This window comes from Camelus dromedarius, chromosome X, assembly GCF_036321535.1.
Source record: "Camelus dromedarius isolate mCamDro1 chromosome X, mCamDro1.pat, whole genome shotgun sequence".
Lineage (NCBI taxonomy): Eukaryota > Metazoa > Chordata > Mammalia > Artiodactyla > Camelidae > Camelus > Camelus dromedarius.
This window is the reverse complement of record NC_087472.1, coordinates 91,534,011-91,551,300: the sequence shown is the minus strand read 5'-3', so window position 1 is coordinate 91,551,300 and position 17,290 is coordinate 91,534,011. Positions and strand designations below refer to the sequence as shown.

The window sequence follows — 17,290 nt, the reverse complement described above, 5'->3', positions numbered from 1 at the left end:
TTAGACAAAGGCTTTTTGCCTAAATATGAACAATTAACTCAGATAAGATAATTAACTATATTTTATGCCTAGTTTATTTAAATCTTTACCGAAATCACTGAGACACTGCACATATAGATGTCGAAAAAAATCAAACTTTGGCAACAAGTGTATTTTTCAGTGTTTCCTGCATGTTTGACTTGTTTTGCATTATTGAATAATAACAATCTGTTCATTCAACAGATTTTTATTAAGCACTGAATATATTACAGGTACTGTGCTAAGCATTTTCTGTTGATTATTTCACTGAATGTAAGAATGTCAGGAAATATTTTCTTTGGATGTCTTACTTAAGTCAGGCCTGGAAGGGTACATGGAATTTGCCAGGGGAAGGTACAGCTGGAACTAAGCCCTCAAATGGGAAACATCTTGGTATGTGCAAAGAACTGAGAAGAGACACAGGTGGCTGGGACAGAGTGTGAGAGGTAACAAGTGGGTAAGTGGACAATACCATCACTATTTATGGAGATGCTGAGCTAATGTACATTTTCTGTATCTTAATTTATGAGTTTCAGTTTGTATTTATTTAAAAGGAAACCTCACTCCCCCTTCCCTTCCCTTTGTAGACATTAAAAAAAAAACTTTATAGTGAATATCTTGCAACAAATAATCTGACAGAACAGAATTACAGAATATTTTTCACATTTCTAACCAGACTGAGCAGCACCTTCTTTAGGCATGTGATTTTTTTTTTGGATGATTCTTTCAGTGCTTTATCTTGATACCCATATCATAGTAGCTTGTGGGTTTCTTTTTTTATTATTATTGAGATATAGTCAGTTTATAATTTTGTGTTAATTTCTGGTGTACAGAATAGTGATTCAGTTGTGTGTGTGTGTGTATATATATATATATATATATATATATATATATATATATATATTCCTTTTCACATTCTTTTTCATTATAAGCTATTACAAGGTATTGAATATAGTTCCCTGTGCTGTACAGTAGGACCTTGTTATTGATCTATTTTATATATAGTAGTTAGTGTCTGCAAATCCCAAACTCCCAGTTTATTCCTCCATGTTACTGCAGATTATTTCATTCTTTTTTATGATTGACTAGTATTCCATTACATACATATACCACATCTTCTTTATCCAATAATTAGTCAAGAGACATTTAGGCTCCTTCCATGTCTTGGCTTGTCATGAATACATTGTTTCTTATAATGATATGACCCTTTTTTAGTGAAAAATGACTTTTCTTTAAAAGCCTATTTGATGCAATATTAATACAGGTAATAGGTTTTCCTGAATTTGGTATTTGCATGCTAATTTATTTTTTTATTTTATTTTCAACCTTTCAGAATCCTTATGTTTTATATGAATTTATTAAAAAGAACATGTAGTTGAGTTTAGTTATTTTTCCAGTCTGACAATCTTTGAGTAGTGCAGCTAATTATCTAATTCAATGTCCTTTTTGATAAATGAGATTGGATATACCTGTCCTTTTTTGTACCTTATAACTTTCCCACTATTTTTCATTTTTTAACTGAGCTTCTTTTTTTTTAATTAATTAATTTATTTTTCTGGGTGTATAATCACTTTACAATGTGTTACTTTCTGATATACAGCATAATGATTCAGTTATACATACATATTCCTTTTCATATTTTTCATTATAAGCTATTATGAGATATTGAATATAGTTTTCTATGCTAAACAGGAGGACCTTGTTGTTTATTTTATATATAGTAGTTTGTATATGCTAATCCCAAACTCCTAATTAATCCCTTCCCCATTCCCCTTTCCCACAAGTAACCATAAGTTTGTTTTCTATGTCTGTGAGTCGCTTTCTGTTTTGTAAATAAGTTCATTTGTATCATTTTTTTTAGATTCTGCATTTAAGTGACATCATATGATATTTGTCTTTGAGTTACTCCACTTAGTATGACACTCCCTGGATCCATCCATGTTGCTGCAAATGTCATTATTTCATTCTTTTTTATTGCTGAGTAGTATTCCATTGTGTATATATATACCACAACTTCTTTATCCAGTCATCTGTCAATGGATATTTAGGTTACTTCCATATCTTGCCTATTGTAAATAGTGCTACATTGGGGTGCATGTGTCTTTTTGAATTAGAGTTCCCTCTGGACATATGCCCAGCAGTGGGATTGCTGGATCATACAGTAAATCTATTTTTAGTTTTTTGAGGAGTCTCCATACTGTTTTCCATAGTGGCTACACCAAGCTAGATTTCCACCAACAATGTAGGACAGTTCCCTTTTCTCCACACCCTCTCCAGCATTTATCATTTGTGGACTTTTGAATGATGGCCATTCTGACTGGTGTGAGGTGATACCTCATTGTAGTTTTGATTTGCATTTCTCTGATAATTAGCGATATTGAGCATTTGTTCAATGTGGGTTTCTACATGTTGGCAATAATCGCACACACATTTTGAAAGGCAATAAATCTGATCTGAGTAAAGTGGATTTCTATCTTTTGGAATATCTTTCCATTATAATATTGGTTGACATAATTTAGAATTCTCATTAACTTCAGTGAGAATGTGTACTGAAGAAAGCAGTCAAATATTGTCTTATGGTTAAATACAGCATTTGGTACTTTTCCCTTCCTTCCCATGGCAATTACTGAATATCTATCAGGACTTTGCGTCATGTTACTTCCTTGGGTATATCTTCTCTGAAGTATGTAATCCCTTTCACTTTTAAATTTCTATTTAAAACATTTGGAATGTTCAGATCATTTCACTCTCTCCCATGTCTCTTATTAAAGCCCTAGCTGGATAAGGTTAGGTTTGTCTGGCAATCAGTCATTCAGTCCAAAATAGTACCTTGAACAACAAAGATGTTCACTTCTATCTCATTTACAGTGAGTCTGGGGATGGAAACTTCATGGCTGTTAAAGCATCTCCATGTTCATTGAGAACCATCATGAACATCCTTCTATCTTCCTTCTCCACTGTGACTGAGCCTACTGCTTATAGTCAACATGACTTATACATCTACAGCCATCACATCCACATTCCAGCCATCAGGAAGATGAATGAGACAAGGAATAAGTGGTAAAATATCTCTAAACATGTTTATTAAGAAGCTAAATGCCACCATTTTCTTTATGTATCATGGAGCAGGACTTAGTCACGAAGCCATATCTGGCTGAAAAGGAAGACTGGGGAAAGTAGCCATTACTGTGCACAGCCATGTACTCTGGTAAAAGTATGAAAAGTATGAGTTACATGTTTATTGCATTTTGAAATAGGTGCTTTTTACGTAGAGTTCTTATTCTGAGCACCAGAATATAAGAGTAATTCTCATTTGGGTCTAACAACTCACAATCTATCAAAAATGCTCTTCAAAGAGGCTTACTTTATTGATGCACAATTCATATAACACAAATTCACCATTTTAACCATTTTTATGTACAATTCAGTGCCTTTTAGTATGCATATAGTGCTGTGCAACCATCACCACTATCTTAACTCCAGAACATTTCATCATCTCAAAAAGAAATACTTACCCATTCATTAAGCAGTCACTCCATATTCCTGTCTCCCGCAGAGCCTTAGCAACCACTAATCCGCTTTCTGTATCTGTGGACTTGCCTATTCTGCACATTTCACATAAGTGGAATTATACAATATGTGGCCTTTTGTGTGTGGCTTATTTCACTTAGCGTAGTGTTTTCAAGGTTCGTCCATGCTGTGGGATGTATTAGTATTTCTTTCCTTTTTATGGCCAAATTTATCTCATGTGAGTGTACCATATTTGTCTGTCTCTTTGTCAGTTGATGGACACTGGGCTTTTTCTGTTTTGGGGCTATTATGAATAATGCTTCTATAAACATTCAGGTACAAGTTTTTGTGTGGACATATGGTTTCATTTCTCTTCTTTATATACCTAGAAGTGGAATTGCTAGGTTACATGATAATTCTATATTTAACTTTTTGAGGAATCACCAAACCATTTTAACAATACCAGTAATTTATGAGGGTTACACATCCTCACCAACCTTTCTTATTTTCTGTTTCTTTCTTTTTTAATTATAGCATCCTAGTGGATGTAAAGTGGTATTTCACTGTGGCTTTTATTTACATTTTCCTAATGATTAGTGTTGCTGAGAATCTTTTCATGTGTTTATTGATCAGGTATTTGTGTATCTTCTGTGAAGAAATGTCTTTTTGAGTCTGCCCATTTTCTAATTGGGTTGTTTGTATTTTTGTAGTTGAGTAATAAGAGTTCTAGATATTGATCTCTTGCAAATATTTTCTACCATTTTGTGAATCGTTTTTTCACTTTCCTGACAGGCGCTTTGATACACAAAAGTTTTACTTTTGATGGAGTCAAATTTATTTATTTTTCCTTCTGTTGCTTATGCTTTGGTTGTCACATTTAAGAAACCACTGTCTAATCTAGGGGTCATAAACATTTACATATATGTCTTCAGAGAGTTTTATAATTTTAGCTCTTACATTAAGGTATTTGATCTACTCTGAATTAATTATTTATGTGGTATGAAATAGGAGTACAAATTCATTTTTTGCACATGGATATCCAGTTATCCCAATGCCATTTGTTGAAAAGACTGTCATTTCACCATTGAATGGTCTTGGCACCCTTGTTGAAAATCAATTGACCATATATGTAAGAGTTTATTCCTAAAATCACAATTTTATTCCATTGATTCATATGGCTATTCTTATGCCAATACTATACTGTTTTGGTTATAACAGCTTTGCAGTAAATTTTGAAGTCAAGAAATATGAAGTCATCCAACTTTGTACTTCTTTTTCCAGATTGTTTTGGCTATTTGTGTAATTCCGTATGAATTTTAGGATTCGTTTGTTAATTTCTGCAAAAAAAAAAAAAGGCATTGAAATTTTATATGGATTTCATTAAATCTTTAGATAAATTTGGAGAGTATTGCTATCTTAACATTAAATCTTCCAATCCATGAACACAGATGTCTTTCCATTCATTTAGGTCTTTAATTTCTTTCAACAATGTTTTATAATAGTTTTCATTGTGTAAGTCTCATATCTCTTTGGTTAAATTTGTGCCTAAGTATTTGATCCTTTTTGGTACTGTAATGTACTATAAATGAAATTGTTTTCTTAATTTTGTGTTCAGATTGTTCATTGCTAGTTTATAGAGATACAGTTGATTTTTGTATGTTGATCTTGTATCCAAGTTTGCTGAACTTGTTTATTAGCACAAATAACTTTTAAAAATTATTCTTTATGGTTTTCTGTATATAAGATTATTTCATTGATATGATCTTAGATATGATAGAGATAATTTTACTTATTTCTTCCCAGTTTTGATACCTTTCATTGCTTTTTCTTGCTTGCTTGTCCTGGTTAGAACTTCCAGTACACGACTGAATAGAAATGGTGAGAACAAACATCTTTGGCTTATTCCTGACCTTACAGTAAAAGCTTTCAGCCTTTCACCATTATTATGTAAGCTATGGGGTTTTCATAGGTGCTGTTTATCAGACTGAGGTATTCTAGTTTGTTGAGTGTGTTTTAATCATAAAAGTTTACTAGATTTTGTTAAATGTTTTTTCTGCATCGAGGTGATCATGTATCTTTTTTCCTTCATGTCTCTTAGTATGATGTATGATATTAATTGATTTTTATGTGTTGAACCACCCTTACATTCCTGGGATAAGTTTCACTGGGCATGGTGTGTAATCCTTTTAACATGATGCTGAATTAATTATGCTAGTACTTTGTTGAAGTTTTTTACATCTATATTCATAAAGGATATTGGCCTATAATTTTCTTTTTTTGTGATGTCTTTGTATCATTTTGGTATTAGGGTAGTACTCATAAAATGAGATTGTAAGTAGTCCATCATCTTCTGTTTTTTTCAAAGAGTTTGAGAAGGATTGGTGTTAATTGGTATTTAAACATTTGGTAGAATTTATTAGTGAAGCCATCTGGTCCAAGAGTTTTCTTTGTTGGAAGTTGTTTGCTTACTGATTCAAACTTCACTTGTTTATAGGTCTGTTCAGAGTTTCTATTCTTACTGAGTCAGATTTGGTAGCTTGTGTTTCTAGGAATTTGTTCATTTAATTTGGATTATCTAATTTGTTGGTATATAATTGTTTATAAAGTCCATTCCAAGGGATAAATCACAGTTTTAAAATAATTTAAATAAGTGTTTTACCTCCCAGGTCAACTATGAAGAGTATGTTGAAGTATGTTATTGTTGTTGTTGCTTAAATATTTGTTATTCTATGTATGCATATGTGCTCCTGAAGCCTAATGAGCCAGAGATTACCAGAGACAAGTCTAACATCTGACCAAATCATATTTATTGCCTCAGTGAAGTGAGAGGGGTGCACCTTAGAGAGACTGTGGATTGCTGCTCTCAACAAGAGGAAGGATGAAGGCATATTTGGAAGATTTGGGTTCCTGTTGAAGGATTCAGTGGAGGGCACCAGCGAAGTGGGGATCGGCTCTGAACTGATTAGTGTTTCTGAGGTGGGATCAGGGGAAGCAAGGATTAAGTAAAGGTTGGGTATTATCATGACTCAAGGACAGTTGGGTATCCCTAGTAGTAGATAGAAATAGCAGAGTGTCCCTGGGAGCATTATTGCCAAGAAAGCAGTAAACATTCAAATCAAGGCAACAATGGGGAAATTGGTTGCATAGCCTTGAGTGAACCAGTGTCTCCTGTTAATTTTGCAACTATTATCTGTCCTCCCACCATGATTAACAACGGAGCTACTCTTTCTGTTTAATCCAAGACAGTTTTTTTCAGTCTCAGAGAGATTTTCACTATTTTAGTGCATATATTCTAGCCATCTGCTGAATGTCATATATAATTAAGAGCTTGTTTAGTTGTAAATGACATTAAGTCTCTAAAGGTACTCTTTAGTACAAAAGCATAATGATAAAGAAATTTCTATTCTTTTGGTTAAATTTAAATTCTCTTTTAAAAACTAAGTAGGAAGTAAAAGTCTTTAGGATCTCCTTCTCTCTGTCTTGATCATTGACTCTTAGGGGACATAAAATGGGAGGGTTAATCAAGTTTTGCCTCCAGCAGCTATGCCATGGTTTTTTAAATCTTTCACACTAGTAAAGAGCTAATTTCCTATAAACCTCAGTCATAAATAAATTGGCCCAGGGTATCTGCAAACTCCTGGAGGGACAGGATCTTATTATATTCACATTTGTACCCCCTCACTGCTTAGCATGAGGCCTTGTATAGATGACTCTCAATAAATATTTGTTGGACTGAATCCTATTTGAGAAAGAACTTTGAGAGCACTACATAAAAGATTGAGTATATTATAAGACGAGAAAGAGAGAAATGTTGATCTTAACTCTACCTGGAAGTGTGTATGTCATTTTAATGCTTTCCCAAAGACTAAGGGATAATCAATCTCGAGAGACAAAACCATGTTCTTTTTTACAAAGGAAAAGTGAGTTTCCACGTAGATTTAGTGACGTTATGTCCTAGCCTTTATTGAATGCCTTCAAATCATGTCTTAGTCATGTTTTATTTCTCTACCAATCTATCTAAAATGTATTAAATACAGAATTATCTACCAAAATGTAGAATAAGAATGGTATTCACCTGTACTAGTTAGCATATTAACTATTGCAGTTATAATAACTCTGTTCAATCTATAATGTAGTATTTGTTTTAGAAAGATAAATTTTTCCCTGAATACAATGAAGTCTATTGGTAATAATGGTAGCCTTTGTTATTTAAAAAAAATTTTTTTGAAGTATAGTCAGTTTACAATCTTTGTTATTTTTTCTCTCTTAAGAAAAGAAACCATGTCTATGAATCTGCAGAACAATAGATAATACTTTGTATTTGTTTTGTTTTAAATCCATTTTTCTTCAAACCTGCTTGTTTGAAACAGCTGAGAAAAGCTTTGCTTTGAGTTGAGCCTATATTCACAGTTTGAACAGCACATTTATATTTTGATTCCATTTATGATTTATGTACATGTGTGTGTCCAGTAAGAGAGGAATATACATTATACAAAGAGCTATGAGAGTTAAGACAATCCAGAGATCTCTTTTATCTTGGGAACACTGGACATAATTTCATGGAGGCTGAATGTGAGCTGGGTCTTGAGGAGGGGGATACTCTTTTAATGGGCAGCAAGGATTTTCTAAGGAAGGGGATGATGTGAATGATGGATGAGGATGAGAAAACCCTCTGGGAATTTTAAGTTGTCTAGTTTGGTGTGGAGGGGTTTAAGGTTAATTTGGGTCAGATGTAGTAAAAGGCAGTTTTAGTCTGGATTCCCCTCAAACTGGACTCTGAGGCAAGGACTTGAGTGCATGCAAGTGGTTTGTTTGGGAATTAATTTCAAGAAGAATAAATGAGAAAGTGAAATAGTGACAGGAGAAAAGCCCCCCAAAGGGGTTCATTGATGAGCAAATTACCTCTGTAGGCAATTGAGGGCTTAGTCCCTTTAGGGAATTCCCTGGTAAACCATGTGGAACACAGTGCAGAATTACTCTACTGGAGGAAGGAGAAGCCAGGGTATTTATCTTTAAAGTCTGATTCCGCATTGGCTGAAGATTAAGGAGTAATGGTTACTACACCACCAACGCTTCTGGGTTGCTACCACAGACATCAAGTGAAACTCCCAGGTTGCTGGGGAAATCCCTCAGATATAGAAACACAGGAGCTCAAAGATGAAGATTTGACAACAGATCGGGGACAGTCTCCATCTGCAGCTTCGGGTGAACTCAAGCGAGCTGAGAGTATGTCGGAAGGGGCATCTACAGAGTCTACTACAAAGGCTTTGAATGTGAAGGTGAGGCTTTCTCAATAGGTAGTGTAACTCTTGAGGCTAGCTGAGAAATTTGAAGACACATGTATCAGGAAGATACATATTGAATTGCTTGGAGGATAAACACCGCAGGGCAGGGCGACCAGATGTGGAACTATTGATATAATTAATTTATGCCATAATAGTTCATCATGTTTTGAACTACTTGTGCTGTAGGTAGAATGGGTCACAGTGGGAATGGAGAGAAGAAATATTCTGGATAAGACAAGAAAAGGTAACAGATGATCATTTGTGGGTTCTTGGATGGAGAGAGGGCTGAGAAGGAATTTGAAGCTACAACCTTTCTCTTAGAAGTAGATAACTTTTTTGAGCCTAAGTCATTTAAAGATTCATAGAAAGCCAGAGAATATGCAGCTGGGGGAAGGGAGGGATGCAGAGAAATAATGAAATTAACTTTTATCCAGTAAATTTAGAGTTTCAGGAACATTAAGACCTCTCTGATTCCCTCCAGTCTTATTTCCACCTCTGGGACAGATTCTAGTTTGAGTTATGGTTCTCAGTGTCACTAACCATTGGAATTATCTAAGGAGGCTTATAAAAACCCTGATGTCCAGGCCTCTTCCCAGGCCAGTTAGATTAGACTTTCCAGGAGTGAAATCCAGGTTTCAGTGGCTTTTAAAGCTCCTCAGATGATCCCATGATTGAGAACCAGTATAGTCAAACTTTTTTTTTAATAAGTTCTACTTGAATACTCACCATCAAGTCACCAGTTCTAATTTTGGTTCTGTCTTGCTAACTGGGTTTTTGCTTTTTCCTGAAAAGACTTACCTTTCTTATTCAACCACTGTGGTAACTGCATCCTGCTACCATGATAACACTCCCAGCACCCACATCCTCTATTTTTGCCAAGCTTCTCCAGCCTTGAACGACATCTCAACTTTAGTCCTAAGGTTAAAGCTTTGTTGGCAGACTTTTCTGATGCCAGTAGCCTGCGAGCTTGAATCTTCATCACAGTCCCATGTCCCATTCCTAGCCAAAGGGAGTCTCTAAGCCTAATACAGCTAATATTCCTCCAAAGTTCATAGCCATAGTAAGGTTTGTTTCTCCTGATTTTTAAAGGCAAGGTGAAGCTTTAGTTTAGACTTTTGGAAATGTAAAATTAAAATGTATAGAACACTTGCTATCAAGAAATTGAAGTGAGTTGACAAGGCAGGCCATCTCTTCCAGGCCACTCCCCAACTGCCACAGAAGATATTGAACCCAGAAGGTATGGTCTCCTACAATTTCATTATCTTTCTTCCTCAACTAATGTATCCACTTATCTTGCATCTGTATCAACCTTGCCTCTTCCCTCCAGCTTTTGTTCATGAGTTGTTTCTCTTCTCCAATCTAGTCTAAACCCTTGTGATACGGATTTCATATTTCCTTTCTTCCTTAGTGATCTTACTTTATTAATTCACTTCTCCCTACAATATTTAGATCCCTAAAGGGCCATTTGTATCGTTTCTCTTTAAAACGACAAACAAATGAAAAACAGTAATCTCTTTCTTGGACCTGAATTTTCCTCTAGGCAATACTCCCCTTTCTCCTTCTCTTGGCTGAAAAAAAAAAAAAAAAAAGTTAAAAGTGTATTGTCCACTCAGTGAATTCACTTCCTCAACACATTATGGTCTGACCTATGACAACCCTTCTTTACTGAAATAGCTTTGCAGGAGTTCCCAGTGCCCTTCCAGTTGCTAAAACTAAATAAATGTTTAAGGGTCTGATGTCCTCCCTACAACATTTAACAATTTCATTTACTCTGCCTTTGAAACCTCTTCTCTACCATGGAATGACGTCATTTTCTTGCCTGTCTAGCCACTCTGTATCAGTCTCCTTTATAGGCTTAACTCCCTTTACTCTTGCCTTAAACATTATTTTTCACTACAGTCCCAATCTTGATACTCTTCTAAACTTTATCTATTTTCCATGAGTTAATACTTACATATTGTTGGTTCCAAGATCTTTATGTTCCATACAAATATCTTGTAAAATTCCAGACCTGTATTTTCAACCTCCTTCTCTATGCAGCATGGACACCTCAAATTCAACCCATTACTTTCCAAGCCGTTGCCACCTAGTTAGTACCTCTACCAATCTACTGAACATGCTTGGGAAAAGATCTCCAATGCTCTCCTAGTTGGAAAATCTAGTTGACAGTCCCTCCTTATGAAATAATTTTGACTTCCAGGCTTCTCTATTCTTCTGTGTCATATACTTTCTCTCTGAACATTTCTTCTCTCTCTTTTATACTCTCCTCTTTTCCACCATGCTTCATACATCTTGTTAATCTTCCAGATTCTGACCTGGTACAGTTAACAGGTAGCACCTACGGAGGGGAATCCCCATGCCTGGTGTGGTGGAGGAAGAGCATGAGAAATGGAAAGTTATGTTTAAAAGTATTAATTAAGGAAGTGGTAACAGAATGATCCTGGCACGACCCATGGTGAAGGGAAATAGAGTCTCTATTTAGGCTTAGTATAAGTGGGAACACTTTTTGAACCAAGTGTAATGACAAAGTCATTATCTCCAATCCTCAAGTTTTTCTGAACCACACTGAGTCACAACTATTAAAAGAAGACTAGGGCAACAACCAAATAGAATTTTTCTACTTATTTGTAAGCTACTTGGAGACAGAATTTATTCTTTCATCTCTAAATTTCGAAGATCTTACACACTACCCGATCATTACAAAAACAAAAACATATTTTGAAGACAAATGAATAACTCAAAAGCCTTCAGGGCCCAGCTGATGAAACATTTGGGCTTTTCAACCTAAAAAAGCCTTCGGAAGCTCAGCAGCAGGAGGAGAGAAACAGGGCGGTGGTACATCCATACGGTGGGCCCAAGGGAAAGTGAACTAAATAGATCCAAAGGGGATATTTTTAAATAAGATGAGTTGGGCTCTAATGATAGAGAAAAATACATATCTGATAGAAACATGGGTTGGGTAGGTAGCAGGATAGTGAGATGTGGTCAGAAGGGAAAATTCAGAGTTTCAGATTTTGGGTGAGGACAGTTCTGAGTGATGTTAAGCCTCAATTTGTGACCGTTCCAGAGCCAGTTAAAGCTGTGAGGAGATGAAGTGGAGGAAGGATCTGTGATACAAGTGGTTGGTGACAGTGGCAACAGAGCTAGGGAAGCTTACTATGATCCAAATGCTAGAGTGAGAGAAGTTTCTATCCCAGAGAGGTAGTATGGCACAGTGATTAAGAGTGCAGACTGGATTCAGAAGTGAGGTTTAACTCTGACTTCTATTGTTTACCAGCCGTGTGACCCTAGACAAATGACCTTGGGTGAATTATTTGACCTAACGAAGCCTAATCATCATCCATAAAACAGAAGTAATAATACCTACCTCATAAGGTTGTTATCTGCATTAAATGAGATAATGCAAGCAAAGTGCTTAACACAGGGTGGCTAACATATAGTAAGCCTGCAGTAACTGTTAACTAAAAAACACAGACATTGGCTGTGAGGACAGGGCAACAATAATGTGAGAGTTGGCTCAATTTTCAAAAAATGAAAAGTGAGAGTAGGTATTTAAATTCAGTCTAGTCACCAAGTCCAAATAAATTCTTTCCAGGGACCTAAAAAAAAAAAACCTATCAACATGATCATGGAACTATTTCTAGCCATCATTGAAGTGTAACTTAATTTAGCCTGGATTCCACAGAGAATAAATCCTAAGGCAAATGTTTATGGCTAATACTTTATAGAGGCATGCAATCTCAAGAATCAAAAGTGAGAGAAAGGGGTACTGAGGCCGAAAGTGAAAGCAAATATAAAGAAGCATGCTGCATATTTGGGCATAACTTCATGATGAGCTAACTACTTCATCTTGCCAAATGGCTTGAGAGCAGATTAGTCCCTTAGGCCCAGGCACCTTGCCTTGAGCCATGAGTCAATCAATCAATCGCTCGCTCGCTCGCTCGCTCTCACTCTCACTCTCTCTCACTCTCCCTCTCCCTCCCTCGCTCTCTCGCTCTCTCGCTCTCACACACACACACACACACACACACACACACACACACACACACACACACACACACACAATTAAAGAATATGTGTCTGCCTCTTTCGCTAGAGGTATAGCACTCAGTAGTGCCACGGTATGTGTGGTAAACATCTACTTTCAGAACTAACACCATCCAAGCCCCAGGGAAATGTCTCTTAATATCTCTTGCCTTAGGTTATCTGATTGCCAGTTACGGGTTGATCCACTGCCATCACTGGAAACGGAGTTGTGCCCTCAGACTGCAGGGAAGATTTGAGTGGCAGAAGCACTTAGGCAAGAGACAAAACAAAACAATGTACTTGTTGTATACCTTCTCTGGACCTCAATGAAATAGATTCTTGCATTCCTTCACTAGGAAGAGGTCTGATGAATATTCTTTTTAGCCTCACCTCTATCTTTCTATAATTGTTCCATCATCTTTTTAGAATCCCCAGGAAACTTAAATTATGTGTTTCTCATATAGGGTAAATGTTACCTGCTTCAGCCCTTTCTTGTTTCTTACCTTCTCCGGTAGCTACTACTTTAGAGAAGAGGTCTGTTTCTGCTTACATGAGATGAGTGACAGAAGCAGGTCTTTCCATCCTCCTCTCCTCAATTCAGCATCCCCACCAGTGAGAACCTCACTACTTACCTAAAAAGAAGGCTTCTCCCACCAAAGAAAGCACGAGCATTTTTGCCCTCTGAAAACAAAGGCAAGTATCTTAGGAGGAAAGCATTTTCTTCCTGTTACTATGACTCTTATTCCAAGGAAAACAATAATCGTGATAAACTAGTGCTGAGCAGCATCTGATCCTTCTAGAACTTGATTTATATAACAGAGTCTACCACTTTAGCTGTGAATGGTTCCACCACACTGGCCCTGGATGGGTGATGCCAGCCTCAAGTGAATTCTTTCTGATTCCAAATCTAGGTTGATTGAGGAGGAGTGTGCAGTTAGATGGGAGGAGTGCAGCAGGGAGGTGGTCCAGTTCAGTGCATTGCACCATGTGAGAAAGTGAGACTGCTGTTCTTTTCTAATATCTGATAGATCTCCAAATGATCTTTTTCTTGAGTGTCTGTAAACTCCGGAGTAGAGTCTATGTCTGTCATGTTCAGCACTGTGCCCCAGGCACCCAGCACAATACCTTGCATGTGGGAAATGACAAATAAATAAAGGTGGGATGAATGAATGAGTAAATAAATGAACAAAATGATTATAATTCTGTTTGATTAAGAGTATAGAAATAGAGCCAAATAATAAAGATGTAAAAATAGGCTCAAAGCGTTGGAAAAAAACTTACTAAAAAGTAGAAATTAACAAGTATAATGATCTGGATTGGGATAATATGAATTCCCTCTTAGAGGCCCAGTGACTAAGTGGAGGTAATTTAGAGAAATTTTTAAACTGGGACCAGTAATACCTATAGTTCCTTTTATGCCAAAGAATTTCTTCTCAAGAAACAGAAAATAAAGTGCTTCCAACACAATAGTCATATATATTTTCTTTTACAGTTTTCACATTTTATGTTACCATATATTTTTGTTCATTTCTTTATCAAATGCACACTTATCTTAATAGCATTTATAAATTATGTAGATATCTTAATATAAATAAAAATTTCCACAACAAATGTTTTAATTTCTGTACTAGAATATAGACCAAAAAAGCAAGATAGAATATATTTTCTCAAGAACATACTACAAAGGATTCATTCTTCTCCTTATTTTGTTTAAAGCAAGTACTATATCTAAATTACATAACTGTATGTTCTTTCCATTTGTACAAAAAAATGCATTTTAGATACACGAAGGATTTTAGATACACGAAAAGCTATTCATACTTCTTAACTGCAAATAGATAAATTGTTAAGACTTTCTTTGTGTTCATCATTTTCAAATTTGTTGATCCATTAAACTTCTTGTTCAAATAAAATCTTATAAGATGACCCAATATATAAGACTGGTAGAAGGCATGTCAGTCTGGTCTTTTCTCCCTGTTAGCTATAGAGTAGCTCTGCTGTTTCCCAGTCCCATGTTCTTTATTAATATAGTAACCATATGACTCAGTTTACTGTGATAGTCCCAGTTATGCTTGTTCTCTTGGCATGATTATTAAAACTGCCTCCTTTTCCAGAGCTCCAGGGAACCAGAAAGGCCCAGGGCAATAATAGAGAGGGAGGAGCTTGATAAAGAGACCCAGTAAAGCTGTTTTTGGATTCGTAGATTCACCCTCAATCTGTACATGCATGGATCTGATCCTAGATACCAAAGACTGAGCTGACAGACCTCCACCCAGGTACCAAACTGACCACTGGGTGGTGCACATGAGGGTCAGTTCCAAAAAACCTGCAAAGCCTTCAACAACTGAATTGACATTGGTACCGCAGCTCACAGAAGGTAGGTTAAAACATGAAGCCTGGATCAAATTGGGACAAGTACATGCTAGCACAAAAATATCCAAACCTATTCAAGTACCTACTAAAACAAAAAATATAAACACCCTTTTTAGAATTTAAACAAGACTCAATCTCATAATACTTAAGATGTCCAAGAAACAATCCAAAATTACTCAGCAGAAATGTCAGCTCATGTGGTGGGAAAAGACAATTAGCCATCACCAACAAGATGACATAGATAATGGAATTTTCTGACAGACTTTAAAGCAGCTATATTCAAAATGCTATGAAGAGCAATCACACTGCTGAAATGCAAGTTAAAATTAAAAGTATATGTAAAGAAGCAGAATATATGAAGAAGAACCAAATGGAAATTTGAGGACTGAAAAATAAAATAGAAAATTTAAAACCTCATTTGATATACTCAAAAGCAGAATAGTGGTGACAGAGGAAAGATTTAGTGAACTTTTTAAAGATACAGCAACAGAAATTGTCAAGTCTCAGCAACAAATAGGAAAAAAAATTTGAAAAAGTAAATAGAGCCAAATGGACCCGTGAGACTACAATAAAATGTCTAACATTCATGTTGGAATCCTAGAGGAAATGTGGGAAGTGTGTGTTGCTGAAAAACAGTTGAAGAACTAATAGACAAAAATTTCCCTAGTTCTACAGAAGACCTACAAATTCAAGAAACTAAATGAATCCCAAACAGGATAAACCCCCCAAAATTCAAATGTAGAAACATTATATTCAAACTGCTAAAAACCAAAGCCAAAGAAAAGTCTTGAAAGCAGCCAGAGAAAAAATGATGCATAACCTATAGTAAAACAATTACTTAAATAACAATGGATTTCTCATCAGAAACCACGGTGGACAGAAAAAAAGGAGTAGAACATACTTAAAGTGATGAAAGAAAAGAACTGTGAATCCAGAATTCTACATTCAGAGAGAATATCCTTCAAAAATAAAGGTGAAATAAAGACATTCTCAGATGAAGGAATTTGAATTTTATCAAATGCTTTTTCTGCATCTTTTGAGATGATCATGTGATTTTTGTCCTTTCTCTTGTTGATGTGTTGTATCACACTGATTGATTTGCATATGTTGAACCATCCTTGTGTCCCTGGGATGAATCCAATTTGATCATGGTGTATGATTTTTTTTGTGTTGTTGGATTCTGTTTGCTAATATTTTGTTGAGAATTTTTGCATCTATGTTAATATTGGCCTCTAGCTTTCTTTTTTGATAGTGTCTTTGGCTTTGGTATCAGGGTGATGGTGGCTTCGTAGAATGAGTTTGGGAGTATTCCCTCTGCTTCAGTCTTTTGGAAGACTTTGAGAAGGATTGGTATGAGCTCTTCTTTGTATGTCTGATAGAATTCCCCAGTGAAGCCATCTAGTCCTGGACATTTGTTTGCAGGGAGATTTTTTATTGCTGATTCTATTTCTCTTTTAGTGATTGGTCTGTTCAAATGATCTATTTCTTCTTGATTCTGTTTTGGTGGACTATATGTTTTTAGAAACTAGTCCATTTCTTCTAAATTGTCCAATTTATTGCCATATAGCTGAGTTTGAGATTTGCAGATCCATATAGGGAGTTGAAGATTTGCAGATACTAATATATATATAAAATAGATAAGCAACAAGTTTATACTGTATAGCACAGGGAACTATATTTGATATCTTGTAGTAACTTATGGTGAAAAAGAATATAAAAAAGAATATATGTATGTTCCTATATGACTGAAGTACTGCCTATACACCAGAAATTGACACAACATTGTAGACTGACTATACTTCAGTTAAAAAAAAAAGTTATATTCCTTAATCAAAGTAGAAATATCAAGCAAGTAATTCATATATGAATCTGATATTTGGAAATGAGATCAGGGCAGGAGATGTAAATTTTGGAGTTATCACCATCTAGATATTATTTCAAAGTCACAGGACTGGATGAGATCACCTAGGGATAGAGTGTGGGTAAAAAAGAAGGACAAAGACTGCGCTCTAGAACAGTGTTACTCAGAGGTCAGGAAGAGGAGGATGCGTTAGCAAATGAAATTGAGAAGGAGCAAG

At 35.7% G+C, this 17,290-nt stretch overlaps 1 long non-coding RNA gene across 1 annotated transcript in view; it reads left to right on the top strand.

Moving 5' to 3' along the window:
• The first annotated feature begins 409 nt into the window (after window positions 1-409).
• The window catches only part of LOC116151040 (uncharacterized), a 43,992-nt gene continuing 27,111 nt past the window's right edge, over window positions 410-17,290 (top strand). Inside the window, exon 1 of the long non-coding RNA XR_004134828.2 lies at window positions 410-475. This is a non-coding gene — a long non-coding RNA (uncharacterized LOC116151040). The remainder of the gene's footprint in view (window positions 476-17,290) is intronic.